Source organism: Bubalus bubalis, chromosome 4 (genome assembly GCF_019923935.1).
Source record: "Bubalus bubalis isolate 160015118507 breed Murrah chromosome 4, NDDB_SH_1, whole genome shotgun sequence".
NCBI lineage: Eukaryota > Metazoa > Chordata > Mammalia > Artiodactyla > Bovidae > Bubalus > Bubalus bubalis.
The window spans coordinates 104,773,912-104,791,119 of record NC_059160.1 but is presented as its reverse complement, the minus strand read 5'-3'; the positions used below and the strand labels follow the sequence as shown (position 1 = coordinate 104,791,119).

General features: G+C 38.1%; 1 long non-coding RNA gene across 3 annotated transcripts in view; it reads left to right on the top strand.

Annotated features, from left to right (window-relative positions):
- The window catches only part of LOC123333339, a 232,398-nt gene that overhangs the window by 182,693 nt on the left and 32,497 nt on the right, over positions 1-17,208 (top strand). For all 3 annotated transcript variants that reach the window (XR_006550669.1, XR_006550668.1, XR_006550670.1), the window contains exon 2: positions 4,189-4,264. This is a non-coding gene — a long non-coding RNA (uncharacterized LOC123333339). The remainder of the gene's footprint in view (positions 1-4,188; positions 4,265-17,208) is intronic.

The window sequence follows — 17,208 nt, the reverse complement described above, 5'->3', positions numbered from 1 at the left end:
ATATTACAGATTAGATATATATTTGTTGACTTTTTTAAACAAGCTGCAACTCTGGCTTATACTATATGACACTCTACTACATAGTCAATCTGTGCAGACCAACTCTTCACAGAGGCCTAGAAATATTCACAATTCCAAACTGAAATTATCAAAGACTTGAAGTTAATGGTGGAACAAAGATTTCCAGTGTTCCTCCATTTCTTTTTTTGAATTATTCAAGGCATTGAGGCTTAGTATACACAGTGGGATAAACTAGGGTGATTGTGAAGTACTAACATGAGATAATAAAGGAAGCTTCCCTTCCAATTGATCAATCATCCAAAGAAATGTAATTCAGGAAAAACAATTATAAAATATGCCACAGTCTTCCAGAGTTACCTTTACAAAAAGCAATTCTTACTCTGTATCTTCCCTTCATAAAGTGAAAACTGGCTTCCATCTCCCTCTTCAATCTGGTTTCACACCCTGTTCTCCTTCAAACTTGTACTGTAGCCACATGATAGATTTTATTCCTTTATATTTGCCATGATGCATCAAGATACCAAAAGATAACCTTTACCAATATTGCTTTTCTCCCCTTCTTTCATCTGCTTATCTGCTACTCATCCTTCAGATCTCAGTTGAGGTGATACTTCCACAGGGAAGACTTCACTGACCTTTGGTGTGAGGTCAGTTTCTCAGTTTTCTAGCACTGTGTACCTCTTCTACAACATTTGTGGAAGTTGAAATTCACCATTATTTTCTGTGATTATTTTATTTAAATGTTTCCTCCAGTAGAGAAGACTCAGTTCAGTTCAGTTCAGTCACTCAGTCGTGTCCAACTATTTGCAACCCCATGGACTGCAGGACGTGAGGCTTCCCTGCCCATCACCAACTCCCAGAGCTTGCTCAAACTCATATCCATTGCGTTGGTGATACCATCCAACCATCTCATCCTCTGTTGTGTCCTTCTCCTCCCGCCTTCAATTTTTCCCAGCATCAGGGACTTTTCAATGAGTCAGTTCTTTGCATCATGTGGTCAAAGAATTGGAGTTTCAGCTTCAGCATTAGTCCTTAAAATGAGTAATTGGGACGGATCTCCTTTAGGCTGGAGTGCTTGGATCTCCTTGCAGTCCAAGGGACTCTCAAGAGTCTTTCTCCAACACCACAGTTCAAAAGCATTAGTTCTTCAGCACTCAGCTTTCTTTATAGTCCAATTCTCACATCTGTACATGACTACTGGAAAAACTTGGTTGATGCATGCAGGATCTTCCATCTTTGCTGCGGCATGCAGGATCTTTAGCTGTGGCATGTGCGATCTAGTTCCGTGATCAGGGATAGAACCTGTGCCACCAACACTGTGAGCATGGAGTGTTAGCCACTGGACCACCAGGGAAGTTGCGTAGAGAAGATTAGAAGGAAGCAAATGTGGTATCGGCTTTTGGAGCTAGTGCAATGCCTGGCTCAGTAAGCATTTAGTTGAGTGAATGCATGAAAAAACTCAGCTTCACATGTTTTATACAGAAGGGAGAGTCTGGGCTGTGCTGGTTGCCTAGAGAAACTGGAATATTTTTACCTTTTGAGTCTAGAGATGAAATGATGAGAAAATAATGTGCTGCTAAATGTAAAATTCCAAAGTTGCTTGGATAGGTATAAATACAAAAGTGTCAGACATGCAGAATAAGTAACAGTGGCCACCTGGAGCTTAAAGAGAATGCTAACCATCCAGAATGGTTCCTGTTATATTCTGGGGTAAAATAACAAATTTTCTTTCTAATTTACTCATTTTCACTTTAATTAATCCTTAACTTTCTGGGTGACCCGTGACATTTTCTCCAGATCCACACCAGACTGTGTGGGTCTTAATATTGCTGACAGTCTTTGTATACCACATTTCTATACAAGAGTTTTATACAGGAGTATCTGTGTGTGTTTGTGCATTATGGTTACCATGGTTAGGAAATATTTCCTGAGAATGGTCTTTTAAAGTAGCTATCAAAGTCAGGTAAACAGCTGTTTCAAAGTTGATAACGGTGAGCATGTAGATAACACGCAGACTTTGTTGCCAAGGACTGCAACAGTCTCAGGAGATTATGAATATTGTATTTTCAGTAAGATAACTGAAAATACCAAGCAGATCAATCTCTAAGGTACATGTTAGTAATCCTATAAATTACAGAAGCAAAAGCACACCCCTAAAAAATCAAAATTATATTCAGATATAATAAAATTTGTTGGATGTATAAAAGGAAAATTTAATGAATAAAGAAGAAGAGAGAATAGTGGGAAATAGAGGAAATGGATAGGGAAAAAATCCAATAATTAGAGGAAGATAAGAAAAAGAGAAACTTTCATGTCATGAAGAGAGTTCATGTCAAAATTAAAAAATAAATATGTGAGCACATTTCTTCAGTAAAAGAATAAAATTATATTTCCAAGTACTATAATTATGTCTTGATTAAATCAGTCTGTTCCTCTCTCAAGTGTAAAATTAATGACAAAATTCCAGTTATTAAAGGATCAAGTGGTTTAAAGATTTGTACAATCTTCACAGAATATATAACTCAGTATATTACAAACATGCAAGTTTTTAAAAAATTTTAACAACCTCAGCCTTTTAAAATTTAAAATGTATAGTCTTAATTCAGACACAGAATTATAAACCAAACACTTCATATAGTAAGCTAAATTAACCTCATCATTTTCCTTTAAATGTAGTCATTAGATATTATTTATATATACATTATATTAATACATGTAATAATTAAATTTCTTGCAATTTGAATGTATTTACAGTTCCCAGTGTTTTCTATTCTTATGATTTTTTTTTGGCCTGAGATACTTAATATTCAGGCCTCACTTATCTTTATCAGAAAATTACATACAGTTGACCCATAATGTCAGTTTGAATTGCAAGTTTCCACTCCTTCGTGGAGTTTTTTTTCCATAAATATGTACTATCGTACCCCATGATCTATCTGTGGTTGGTTGAATCTGAGAATGTAGAGCTGTGGTATGAAAAACCAACTGTGAAGTTTTTAAAATTTATTTGTTTTTAATTGGAGGATAATTGCTTTACAATATTCAACTGCAAACTTATCCTTGGGTATTTTTCCTTTGCGGGGGTTGATGTCCCTAACTCCTGCCTTGTTCAGGGGTCAACTGTATATTCTTATGGACTGAACTGTGAACCCCAAATCAATCATGCTGAAGCCTTATACTTTAATGTGACTGTTTTTGGAGATAGGGCCTTCAAGGAGGTAATTAAAGTTACATGAGGTCATAAAGGTAGGGCCATAGGCCCATAAAACTGATAAGATAGAAGAAGGAAAAAGAAAACTGATAAGAAGAGGAAGAAGCACTAGATAGAGATCACTCTCTCTTCCCACACACACAGAGAAAGGGCCATGTGAGGACAGAGAGAGAAGGCAGCCTTCTGAAAGTCAGGAAGAGAGGTCTTACCAGAAACAGATTTTTCTAGCACCTTGATCTTGGGCTTCTAATCTCCAAAACTGTGAGCAAATAAATTACTATAGTTTAAGCCACTCAGTCTATGGTATAATATTACAACAGCCCTAGCAGTCTAATACACAGAGCATTGTATTTTATTTTATAACACACTCGAACTAGAGCCCTATTGTTAGATCTACCAGATTTAGCATAGACATACATACTTAACCAATCAAAGAGATAAAATAAAACTTATATTATCTGATAATATAGCACATGTGTTTCATTGTTATTTAGTCACAAAGATATATTTTTCCATTTTATGATATAGCAATATCATAAAATAAGATACAGAAATTGATGTTTAACAGTTTTTAATTAATCATTTTCGTTTCTTTGAATAATCTCTGGTTTTTTGGAAGTGTTTTCTATCAACTTATCTTTAAGTATATTAATATCTATGTACAACATTCGACTGTCATCCCTCATTTAGTATTTGGGCAATATCCTCAGGAAAGTGATGAGGCAGAATGGTGAGAATAGAGAATTAAAGTATATTAAGTATCTACTATAATCGATGAAGATTTTCCTTAAAAAGAAAAATCTTATTATAATAATATATTAAAGTAAATCATAGCTAATCCTTTACCAACACAGGGGTTGGGGTGCTGACCCTCCACATAGTCAAAATCCAAATACAATTTACAGCCTTAAGTATATGTTTGTTGTTCTTTCATATCATCTATTTCACATCCACAGATTCAGACAGCTGGCGATCATGGAAAGCTTCAATTACTTACATCCAGACAAGAATATCTTTTAATATCTTCTCCAGGTAAGAATACTGGAGTGGGTTGCCATGCCCTCTTCCAGGGGATCTTCCCCACCAAGGTAGGTATTGAACATGCATCTTTTATGCCTCCTGATTGGCAGGCAGATTCTTTACCACTTCTTTAGGGGTTACAGATTTGAAAGATGGAGAAGAAACAGCCAGAGGTAACAGGTAAAAGCAGAATATATAAATTCTATGGAAGACAAATGAGGAGGGTATCTCAAGGAGAGAAGTCTCTTAGGATCTTCAACTTCTTTTTTTTTTTTTTTTTAATTTTATTTTATTTTTAAACCTGAAACACTGTATTAGTTTTGCCAAACATCAAAACGAATCCGCCACAGGTATACGTGTTCCCCATCCTGAACCCTCCTCCCTCCTCCCTCCCCATACCATCCCTCTGGGTCGTCCCAGTGCACCAGCCCCAAGCATCCAGTATCGTGCATTGAACCTGGACTGGCAACTCGTTTCATACATGATATTACACATGTTTCAGTGCCATTCTCCCAAATCTTCCCACCCTCTCCCTCTCCAACAGAGTCCATAAGACTGTTCTATACATCAGTGTCTCTTGCTGTCTCGTACACAGGGTTATTGTTACCATCTTTCTAAATTCCACATATATGCGTTAGTATACTGTATTGGTGTTTTTCTTTCTGGCTTACTTCACTCTGTATAATAGGCTCCAGTTTCATCCACCTCATTAGAACTGATTCAAATGTGTTCTTTTTAATGGCTGAGTAGTACTCCATTGTGTATATGTACCACTGCTTTCTTATCCATTCATCTGCTGATGGACATCTAGGTTGCTTCCATGTCCTGGCTATTATAAACAGTGCTGCGATGAACATTGGGGTACACGTGTCTCTTTCCCTTCTGGTTTCCTCAGTGTGTATGCCCAGCAGTGGGATTGCTGGCTCATAAGGCAGTTCTATTTTCAGTTTTTTAAGGAATCTCCACACTGTTCTCCATAGTGGCTGTACTAGTTTGCATTCCCACCAACAGTGTAAGAGTGTTCCTTTTTCTCTGCACCCTCTCCAGCATTTATTGCTTGTAGACTTTTGGATCGCAGCCATTCTGACTGGTGTGAAATGGTATCTCATAGTGGTTTTGATTTGCATTTCTCTGATAATGAGTGATGTTGAGCATCTTTTCATGTGTTTGTTAGCCATCTGTATGTCTTCTTTGGAGAAATGTCTATTTAGTTCTTTGGCCCATTTTTTGATTGAGTCATTTATTTTTCTGGAGTTGAGCTGTAGGAGTTGCTTGTATATTCTCGAGATTAGTTGTTTGAATGAAGATTCAGTTGCTTCATTTGCTATTATTTTCTCCCATTCTGAAGGCTGCCTTTTCACCTTGCTAATAGTTTCCTTTGATGTGCATAAGCTTTTAAGGTTAATTAGGTCCCATTTGTTTATTTTTGCTTTTATTTCCAATATTCTGGGAGGTGGGTCATAGAGGATCCTGCTGTGATGTATGTCGGAGAGTGTTTTGCCTATGTTCTCCTCTAGGAGTTTTATAGTTTCTGGTCTTACGTTGAGATCTTTAATCCATTTTGAGTTTATTTTTGTGTATGGTGTTAGAAAGTGTTCTAGTTTCATTCTTTTACAAGTGGTTGACCAGATTTCCCAGCACCACTTGTTAAAGAGATTGTCTTTAATCCATTGTATATTCTTGCCTCCTTTGTCAAAGATAAGGTGTCCATATGTGCGTGGATTTATCTCTGGGCTTTCTATTTTGTTCCATTGATCTATATTTCTGTCTTTGTGCCAGTACCATACTGTCTTGATAACTGTGGCTTTGTAGTAGAGCCTGAAGTCAGGTAGGTTGATTCCTCCAGTTCCATTCTTCTTTCTCAAGACAGAATGGTAGAAATAAATGAATCAGAGAGGATAAAAGAAAAACGAATTAAGAGAAATGAGGACAATCTCAGAGACTTCCAGGATCTTCAACTTCTTATAGATATTTACCCTCCAACCTGAAACAACTAAATCAGGATGAAATAAATGAAAGAACAGCTTTCAAGATTTTGAACATCAGACAACAAAGGATAGTGATCCCTGGCTAGGGGATTCCCAGGTGGCCCTAGTGGTAAAGAACCTGCCTGCCTATGCAGGAGACATGAGAAGCAGGTTGAATCCCTGGGTCAGGAAGATCCCCTGGAGGAGGGCATGGCAAACCATTCCAGTATTCATGCCTGGGAAAGTCCATGGACAGAGGAGCTTGGTGAGCTACAGTCCCTAGGGTTGCAGAGTCGGACACGGCTAAAATGATTTAGCACTCAGCACATCCCTGCAAAGATGAGAAGCAAATGAGTCTTAGGATTAGCCCAGCTTACTACATTTGAAGAGACTCCAGGCTGGTGCACGGAGGAGGCAATCGGGTGATACCAAGAAATGAGATGCAGCTGAGAGTTTGAAGAGACCAAGGTGGCTAGAATTCATAGGGCAGAGCACCAGAGAGGAGACAGCTGTGTGTAGAGAGAACCCTAAACACCTGCAGAGGCCTTCCTTGAGCATTCAGAGCCCTGCTCAGTACTCCTAGGGTGCAGAGCCCAGCTCAGCACACCAGCTCACACAGCTGGGGCTGATTTGCCTGAACCAATTACAGGAAATATCACCTGAGGCTCACACAGGATGGCAAATGAATGCCTGTCCTCATCAGCCAGACTGGGAAGCCTAGTAATTCATGGGACTTTATGGGATATTCAGAAGGCTTTGCCTGAGTAGTAGGAATATTTAGTTCAAAAGGCTGCTCCTGTCTAACATCTTCTGAAAAGTAAAACTAAAAATAACAAATTGTTTTCAACTAATTTAACTTTATTTCAGAAGAAAGCTCAAGAAATGTAATACAAATTTTTAGTTTCAAACAAGGTAAAATTCACAATGACCCAGGGATCGAACCAGGTCTCCTGCATTGTGGGTGGACTCTACTGACTGAGCCACCAGGGAAGCCACCTTTAACCTATACAGAGTTTTATGCTAATTATATATCAATAAAGCTTGAAAATATTACAGATTTTGAAAAATCAATATTTTGACTTTATGTGGAAGATATCTATTTGCTTATCTCTGTACAATTCATGATGATCGCATCATCTCTTCGACTCTCTACCTGAATACAGTAATGATAACTTAAGGAAATGGGTAGTGATTAAACACTGAAATCTGTTTTTATTTTTAGGATATTGTATTCTCTAGCCTTAAAATACTGAAAGACTATATTAATGATCACTACATACAATATACTGCCCAGTTATAATCTGTTGGATTTGCAAATTCTATTTTCCTTGTTTATTCAAATAGTTAGTAGGAGGTCTGGATTTGATGTTCCTTAGAAACAGTTGTTGATTCAACTTATTTGTCTCTTTAGAGAGAGAAATCAATTTTTATAGTCATATAAAAATGCCATGAAGACATCAGTGCACTTCATTTTCAGAAATAGTACACCATAAATAGAATAAGTGCATTTTATATTTCCTGTATTGATATTTTAAAAATATCCCAAGAATAGTACTTGTAAAAGATAAATTCAGTCAGGTGAATACCTGAAATCTATATCACCAGGACGTTTACTCACTCATTCAAAAAAATTGGTACACATCTGTGAAATATAAAAGTCACTAATTTTGCTTGTGCTGTGAAGGAAACAAAGACAGCAGGCAGAAGGATAAGTGATATTCTTATCTGCAGCAAACCCATAATCTACTAGGATTGTTGAGAAATCTCCATAGTAAACTATAATGAAAGGTCACAAGGAAGTAATGGTAATAAAAAAGATATAACTGGTAGTTTATAAGACCAGTGTGTACCAGTGGATTCAAAGATGATTTCACACTATAGCTGACATTTACATTGGACTATCAATAACTTCAGATATGCAGATGACACCACCCTTATGGCAGAAACTAAAGAGGAACTAAAAAGCCTCTTGATGAAAGTGAAAGAGGAAAGTAAAAAAGTTGGCTTAAAGCTCAACATTCAGTAAACTAACATCATGGCATCTGGTCCCATCATTTCATGGGAAATGGATGGGGAAACAGTGGAAACAGTGTCAGACATGAAATTAAAAGATGCTTACTCCTTGGAAGGAAAGTTATGACCAACCTAGACAGCATATTAAAAAGCAGAGACATTACTTTGCCAACAAAGATCCGTCTAGACAAGGCTATAGTTTTTCCAGTGGTCATGAATGGATGTGAGAGTTGGACTGTGAAGAAAGCTGAGCACCAAAGAATTGGTGCTTTTGAACTGTGGCGTTGGAGAAGACTCTTGAGAGTACCTTGGACTGCAAGGAGGTCCAACCAGTCCATCCTAAAGGAGATCAGTCCTGGGTGTTCATTGGAAGGAATAATGCTGAAGCTGAAACTCCAATGCTTTGGCCACCTCATGGAAGAGTTGACTCATTGGAAAAGACCCTGATGCTGGGAGGGATTGAGGGCAGGAGGAAAAGGGGACAACAGAGGATGAGATGGCTGGATGGTATCACAGACTCAATGGACATGAGTGTGAGCGAACTCTGGGAGTTGGTGATGGACAGGGAGGCCTGGCGTGCTGCGATTTATGGGGTCGCAAAGAGTCGGACACAACTGAGCAACTGAACTGACCTGATTACAGGTTAACCATGAACGGGCAGAGATCATGAAGAACACTAAAGTTGTGAGGGAAGTGATCAAATTTAGGGAAGAATATTTGAAGGAGAATACTTTGTTTCTATATAGAACTTTATATTCCCTTGAATAGAAAGTGTTTAGAAATGCTTAAATTTATGTACAGTATCATTGTTCAGTCACTCAGTTGTGTGTGACTCTTTGTGACCCCATGGACTGCAGCATGCCAGGCTTCCCTACCCTTTACCATCTCCTACAGTTTGCTCAAACTCATGTTATTAAGTTGATGATGCCATCCAACTATCTCATCCTCTGTTGCCCTCTTCTTCTCCTGTCCTCACTCTTCCCCAGCATCAGAGTCTTTTCCAATGAGTTGGCTTTTCGCATCAGGTGACGAAGTATTGGAGCTTCAGCTTCATCATCAGTACTTCCAATGAATATTCAAGGTTGATTTCCTTTAAGATTGAATGGTTTGATCTCCTTGCTGTCCAAGGGACTCTCAAGAGTCTTCTCCAGCACCACAGTTTGAAAGCACCAGTTCTTTGGTGCTCAGCCTTCTTTATGGTCCAACTCACATCTGTATATGACTACTAGAAAAGACATAGTTTTGACTATATAGACCTTTGTAGGCAAAGCCATGTCTCTGCTTTTTGATACACTGTCTAGGTTTGTCATAGCTTTTCTTCTTTTAGGAGCAAATGTCTTTTCATTTCATGGCTGTAGTCATTGTGCAGTAATTTTGGAACCCAAGAACATAAAGTCTGTCACTGTTTCCAGTCCCCCATCTATTTACCATCAAGTGGTGGGATCAGATGCCATGATCATAATTTTTTGAATGTTGAGTTTTAAGCCAGTATTGTAGTTTATGAGAAACAGGGAAACATTATCTAATGTAATATTGTTGAGTTTGAGATACAAATAATCCATTAAAAAATAATAGCTAACAATATAACATGCATCAGCTCAAACCACCCCCAGATCATCTAACTGCTCTCAGGCCTGACTTCCTTAGTCTAATAATTTATGTTGATAGATTCTGAGATAGAAAGGTCTGGTGTTAAAGCACAAGAAGAATTGGAAGCTGCTCACTACAGTAAAGAAGTAGAGATGCTCCCCAAGATCTGTAATCCAATGAAAAAATGACTTGGTAAACATGCACTTAAATAGGATCTCTATCTCTGAAAATATATCTCACAAGGGAATATTTCTCTAATGTCATATTTCCTCAAATAAAGGACTCATATGATCTGTTTCCCAATCTGTTGTGAAAGTCTCACCAATGGCTAATTCTAAATGGAGTGATAAAACTTAAAAATAAGAGAATGTCTCCTCAACAATGATTTTATACCTTTCCTGTGCCACTTAAATTTTATACCACTCTCATTTCAGCTGATAACCATCCTCATCTGTCATTGTAAACACAGACATCATCAAAAAGGAATTTCCTTCTTTTCCCATAGGAGCAAATTTTATTTGCACTTCATCAATCTTCTGCAAGTTCCCATCTCATATTAAGTGTCAGTGCTGGTGTGTGCATGCTCACTTGTGTTTAACTCTTTGCAATCCCTGGTCTGTAGTCCACCAGACTCCTTTGTCCATGGGATTTCCCAGGCAAGAATACTAGAGTGGGTTGCAATTCCCTTCTCCAGAGGATCTTCCCAACCCAGGGATAGAACCTGTGTCTCCCACATTGGCAGGCATGTTCTTTACCACTGAACCACCTGCAAAGCCCTGTCAATGCTAGTAGCAAAAGCTAACTGACCCCATTTGCGTCCTTTTTCCTATTGACTCTCATCTTCTCAAGAAGCTCTTTTCATTATTATACCCCTTTTTCCTGAGTTCTCAATCTATCATTCATTAGTTATTTTTAATAACAGTCAACCAATCTCTAATATTTTCCATTAAAAAAAAAGCTCCTCTTGACCTCGCAACTTCTTGCAGTTACTGTACCATTTCTCTGTTACCCTGAATTTCTAAGCTTCTGAAAAAACAAGCATCCATCTCTCTGGGCTTATGGCATATATATGAAGGACATGATTTGTTTCAAATCAGAGAGTACCACTCACTTTAATATACAAAAAATATCATTTAGAAGAAAATCAAGAAGCTTTTCTTAATGTAAAACTGGCTGGATCCCTTAATCTTTCTTTGCCTCTCTTTTTTTCATTGAGGAAATATGACTAATAATGTCCATTCTGTCTAATTCATCAGAATGTCTTGAGAGAATTATGGGTTAAATTTCTGAGTTCTTATTAAACTATAAAATATGTTAAAATATGAATTATAACTATGACCATTTCATTATAATGATAAAAGCAATAACATTGAATGCTTTCCAGATTAAAGGATTTTACCTATTTAAAAATGCCTTTGTCATTACTTATGCTTTATTATTGTTTCCAAATATAGTTGGAAACTGCCTTCAGTCCTTTCTAAGACATCTTTAATGTTGAAAATTCAAATCAGTCTAAACAGCTAATTTGAGCATGCATATGCTATGGAAAGGGAAACTTTATTCAATACCCCTATTTGATTGAGATTTTTGACTATACGTTGTCATGATAGTCAAATTAGATAGCCCTAGTCTAGATGACGCTAGCTCACTTTAGAGGATGTTGCTGTGAATTCGACAAATAGCAGTTGCTGAGCACAACACCAACAGTGATGAATACTCCAGTTTCAGCCTGTCGAAAATGAACCGAAAAGCTGAGGAAACACATGGTAGGAAACATCTGGTCCCTTTCAAGCCTGCGGATGGAAGATGAGGATTGCCTTTTGACAATAAATAAATACATAAATCATAAAATTAAACCCTAAAAGGCAGAGTTTTTTTTTTTTTTCACATTACCTTGTGAACTAAAGTGTGAATGTGATTTTTAAAATAAGATGGATGTATCAACTTAGCAGCAGCAGCAGCAGCAGCTCAATGATTAAAACACATGGAAAAACCTTCGAGCAATTTTATCTCCATATTTGAATGAGAAGTAGATTAATAAGAAACTGAAGATAAGCCTTTAAAGGCAAAAAAAGGAAGTTGTCAAGGTATATCAAAGAGTAATAAGATTTTTACCCAGTATCTGGTGACTTCTTTATTTTTTCATTTATTAGGAACCCTTTCATGTACAAGGTAAACTTAGGCCTTGAAAGATACTTTTACTGAAAGTTCAGTTATTTTTACATCTTCCATATGAGAGCAGAAAATTGTATGTAATTGGTATTCAAATGAAGAAAGGTTGGAACTGTGAACTAATTCCTTTCTGCGTGCACACGTGCTAAGTTGTTTCAGTTGTGTCCAGTTTGTTGTGATGCTATGGACTGTAGCCCACCAGGCTTCTCTGTCCATGGGATTCTCTAGGCAAGGATACTGGAGTGAGTCGCCATGCCCTCTGCCAAGGGATCTCCCCAACCCAGGGATCTAATCTGCATTTCTTACATCTACCTGCATTGGCAGCAGGGTTATTTACCACTAATGCCACCTGGGAAGCTCAATTCCTTTCTGCTCCCCCGCCCCAACAAAGTAAAGTTGTTGAAGGTTTCTTTTCCACATCATATAGGCCTCTTTTGTACTATCACTGGCCTTCGAGGTATCCAGACTCTCTGTTTGGCAGGAGGTGCATGACTGGGAGTGGAAAGATTCAATAATGTCTGGCACATTAGCAGAGAGATTGATGATATTGGTGGTTCCCGCAGGGTAGGGGTGGATATTACTCCTGTTTATTAGCTGATGATATGCATCACTTAGACATACAAGAAATCCTATGTTCTCACCTGGGAGAGTGTGTTATACTCAACAGCTTGGTGATGGGATGGGCTCCCAAGGCAATCTCAGTTTACACAGGACTCCTTGGCCAGTCTCATGTAGAGACTTGACAGTTCTCAGTGTTGATGATCAGGATTTTCAGGTTGGGTCTTCTTACCACAAACCCCTCCCCTTGGTCTCATCTCTTCTTTTCTCTCCTTGCCTAACTTGGGTAGCCCTTAGGTTGGAAGATTTGGCTCTTTTATTATTGCTCTTGTAATATGTTGCATTTGGCATAATATTCAGACTCTGCTCCCATCAAGGCTTAGTCTTTTGAGTTCCAAAATACTCAGTTATTACAAATGAGAAATTACCTTTCAAGATAGTTACCTCTATGCTTTAAAGTCTGTTTTGGCATCCAAAGCTAGATGTTGAGTATTCTCAATATGCACACCATATCAGAACTCTATATTTTGTATTTTCAATAATTAGTTTTAATGGAGGGAAAGCCTTGTGGTAAAAAAAATAATAGAAATAGTAATAATAAAAGAAATTAGAAGGATAAATTGGTTAATGTGTCAAAAATATTCTCCTACTACACATAATGGTATACCTTAGAAACGTGCATCTGTGCTCAGTCATTCAGTTGTGTCCGACTCTGCAGCCCATGGATTGTAGCCCCTCCAGTCTCTTCTGCCCATGGGATTTTCCAGGCAAGAATATTGGAGCGGGTTGCCATTTCTTACTCCAGGGGATCTTCCCGACCCAGGGATGGAACCCATGTCTCTTGTGTCTTCTGCATTATAGGAGGATTCTTTACCACTGGGCCACCTGAGAAGCCCCAAACCTTAGAAAATGAAATAGCAAAACAAGATTAAACAAACAAACAAACAAAAAAATCCCTAAGTATCAATAATTCAGTGGATCAACTGATGCTATTAATATTAGCTCACTAATTGTTGACTTTCTTGGATAGTATTTAGTTATTTTCTATTTTAAAATATAGTTCTTCCATAAACCTCAATATATTTTAAATGCAAAGGAGAAAAATGAAAAGAATTTTAAGCAATATTCAAAATGAAGGAAGAAATCTTTACTATTTCACATATTTAAATAATAAAGTAGTGACTTAATTTTTTTTAATTGTCTAAAAATTTTTTGTCATTCAATTTTTGGCAGATTTGATGGGTTATAAACAGGGTGTATGTCACAATATTAACACCATGAATGGATGTTTATGTACATAACAATCAAAGGATAATTGCTTTCATGTTGGAGTGAGGTCCTGGGGCTCCTAATGTGCCAAACATTACCTTTATAGTTGCTGGATTGAGAAAAGTCCAAGAATTCCAGAGAAGTGGAACCTGAACCAGGGTAGCTGAGGCAGTGGGAAGTAAATTTGCTTGGCTTGGCAATGCAGGTGTTTATTCAGCTATTTATTTACAGCCCAGACAGTTGGCTGACCATCAACTTTGGGTATCAACCTGTGACAATATGAATTTTATTCTCAGGCTCAGATATTAGCACTATCACATGGCTTCACGATTCTAAATCAGAAATACCAGGCTCAGAGAACTCTGCTCAGTGTTATGTGGCAGCCTGAATGGGAGGGGAGTTTGGGGTGAATTGGTGGTTTAGTCACTAAGCCATGTCTGACTCTTTGTGACTCCACAGATTGTAACCCACCAGGCTCCTCTGTTTATGGGATTTTGCAGGCAAGAATACTGCAGTGGGTTGCCATTTCCTCCTCCAGGGGATCCTCCCAACCTAGGGATTGAATCCGTGTCTCCTGCATTTCATGTGGTCTCCTAAATTACAAGTGCATTTTTTAGGGACTGAGACACCAGGAAATCCTGGCGGGGGGAGTGGATACATGTATATGTCTGGCTGAGTCCCTTTGATGTTCACCTGAAACTATCACAACATTGTTAATCTGTTATACTCCAATATTAAATAATAGGTTTCTAAAAAGTAGTAAAATAAATATCAGGCTCCAACCCCCCAGCTCTTGGGATGGGCAGGAAGTTCACTTCACTCTCTGTGTATGTGGCAGGTAAGGGAAGTGCTTGCACTATCCCTTCATTTCTTCTGTTTAGCCTACTTAAGGGGTTTCCCAGGTGACTCAAGTGATAAAGAATCCACCTACCAGTGCAGGAGACCCAGGTTCAATCCCAGGTTGGGAAGATCCCCTAGAAAAAGAAATGGCAACCCAGGCCAGTATTCTTGCCTGGGAAGTCCCATGGAGAGAGGAGACTGGCAGGCTACAGTCTGAAGGGTCACCAAGAGTCAGACACAGCTGAGCACACAGGCACACATGCATTCTCTTCTCTCCCCGACTCCCCCAGTCTACTCTCTCTAGAATCTATATGACTTTTGAGGGTGGGAGGTAGCTAATTCTATTTGGAGAGGCTGCCATGTTGCGAAGCATGGTGTTGAAATGTTTTGGATTCCTCTACTGTTTCCCTCTTGTGGATTTTAGCTCACAGAGTAGGGCCACTTCCATCCTGTACCTCGAAGCCCAGCCTCTCCTTCTGCCTTCTGGGAGCATTCAGCTTTACTCTTCCAGCAGTGGACCCATAACAAAAGATTATTACTCACTGGGGTAAGGATTTGGAGTTAGCTAGTGCTTGGAGTGTTCAGACTTCTGAGGGACTCGATACTAATAGATATGGGGAAAGGAGACTCTTTAAGTTTGTGAAAAGAAAAAAACAACATATGAGAAAATACATATATATATTTTTTATAATTCCCCCAACTACCCAATAACATCCTAGTAACTAAGCTCTTAACCTTCAAGATCAAGGATTGTGTTTTATTTATGTGTGTTGTCGCTTGGAGTTTTGCCTCACATAGGTGACATTCAGCAAATATTTATTGAATTGGTTACTAAACAGAAAAATAATCTTAGCCTAAAACTCCTAAATATTTTATTTCCTGGCAATTGTGGGCATTTAATCAGCTGCTAATTTTTAAAAGCAGTCATTAAAGTTGTTTTCAAAGGTTTGTTTGATAAAAGAGAGCTAGTAATTTTAAAACATTAGCATTATAATAAACAGCATTATTGAAGGTCTTTTTTACCCAAACTTTGAACTGAGTTTAAATGACTCACATATTTCTAAAAAGAATCTCTTAAGTAGGCACTATGATTACTGTCAGAACCCTTCTGGTATTATCAGATAACTGTTAATGAATAATAAGTAACTAGCATATGATTACCCAATTTACATTTAATCCCCTTCATTGTCCTTGTTATTTTCCTTAAACAGCAAGGAAACTGAAATTTAAAAGACAAGTAATTATTTGATTAACTCAAACATTAAAGGCTCCACTATTTATTACTCTTAAACATGTTTTCATTTATTTATTATTGTGTGTTGGTAAAAGAAAGTTTTTAGTCTGCAAAGCACTTTCAGTTCAGTTCAGTTCAGTTCAGTCGCTCAGTCGTGTCCAACTCTTTGCGACCCATGAATCGCAGCACGCCAGGCCTCCCTGTCTATCACCATCTCCCGGAGTTCACTCAAACTCACATCCATTGAGTCGGTGATGCCATCCAGCCATCTCATCCTCTGTCGTCCCCTTCTCCTCCTGCCCCCAATCCCTCCCAGCATCAGAGTTTTTTCCAATGAGTCAACTCTTCACATGAGGTGGCCAAAGTATTGGAGTTTCAGCTTTAGCATCATTCCTTCCAAAGAACACCCAGGACTGATCTCCTTTAGAATGGACTGGTTGGATCTCCTTGCAGTCCAAGGGACTCTCAAGAGTCTTCTCCAACACCACAGTTCAAAAGCATCAATTCTTTGGCGCTCAGCTTTCTTCACCGTCCAACTCTTACATCCATACGTGACCACTGGAAAAACCATAGCCTTGACTAGACGGACCTTTGTTGGTAAAGCAATGTCTCTGCTTTTGAATATGCTATCTAGGTTGATCATAACTTTCCTTCCAAGGAGTAAGCGTCTTTTAATTTCATGGCTGCAGTCACCATCTGCAGTGATTTTTGGAGCCCCCAAAAATAAAGTCTGACACTGTTTCCAGTGTTTCCCCATCTATTTCCATGAAGTGATGGGACCAGATGCAAAACACTTTATTATCTTTGTAATATCCATCCCTCTTCTACCTCTGATAGCTTAAGTTGGCTTATGGAATTTATAATCAGACTTAAATAAAAGGAATAGTGTAAGGGATTTTACAAGTATAGACATGGATTTTGAGTTTTCTTAATGGAGAGTAAAGGAGAGCGATTGAGGGAAATGCTGGGAGTTGGAAAGTTTCCTGGGAATGCCCTAGGATTTGCAAAGTGACAGCAAACTGAGCCTAGAAAATGCAAATCAGTTACCCAGAGAAAGTTGAGGAAGAGCCTTGCATATATTAAATCAGCACTGTCCCAAAGAGAAAGATTTCAAACCAACTAAAAACAATTAAATATTTTAATAGTTGCAATAAAAGAAGTAAAAAGAAGCAACAGAATTGTATTTTTATATCTAGCTCTGTATGTTCCAAATACTATCATTTCTCTATATAATCAATATAAAATTATTAATGAAATATTTTACTTTTTTATACTAAGTCTTTGAATCTGGCATTTATCTTTCACTTACAGGC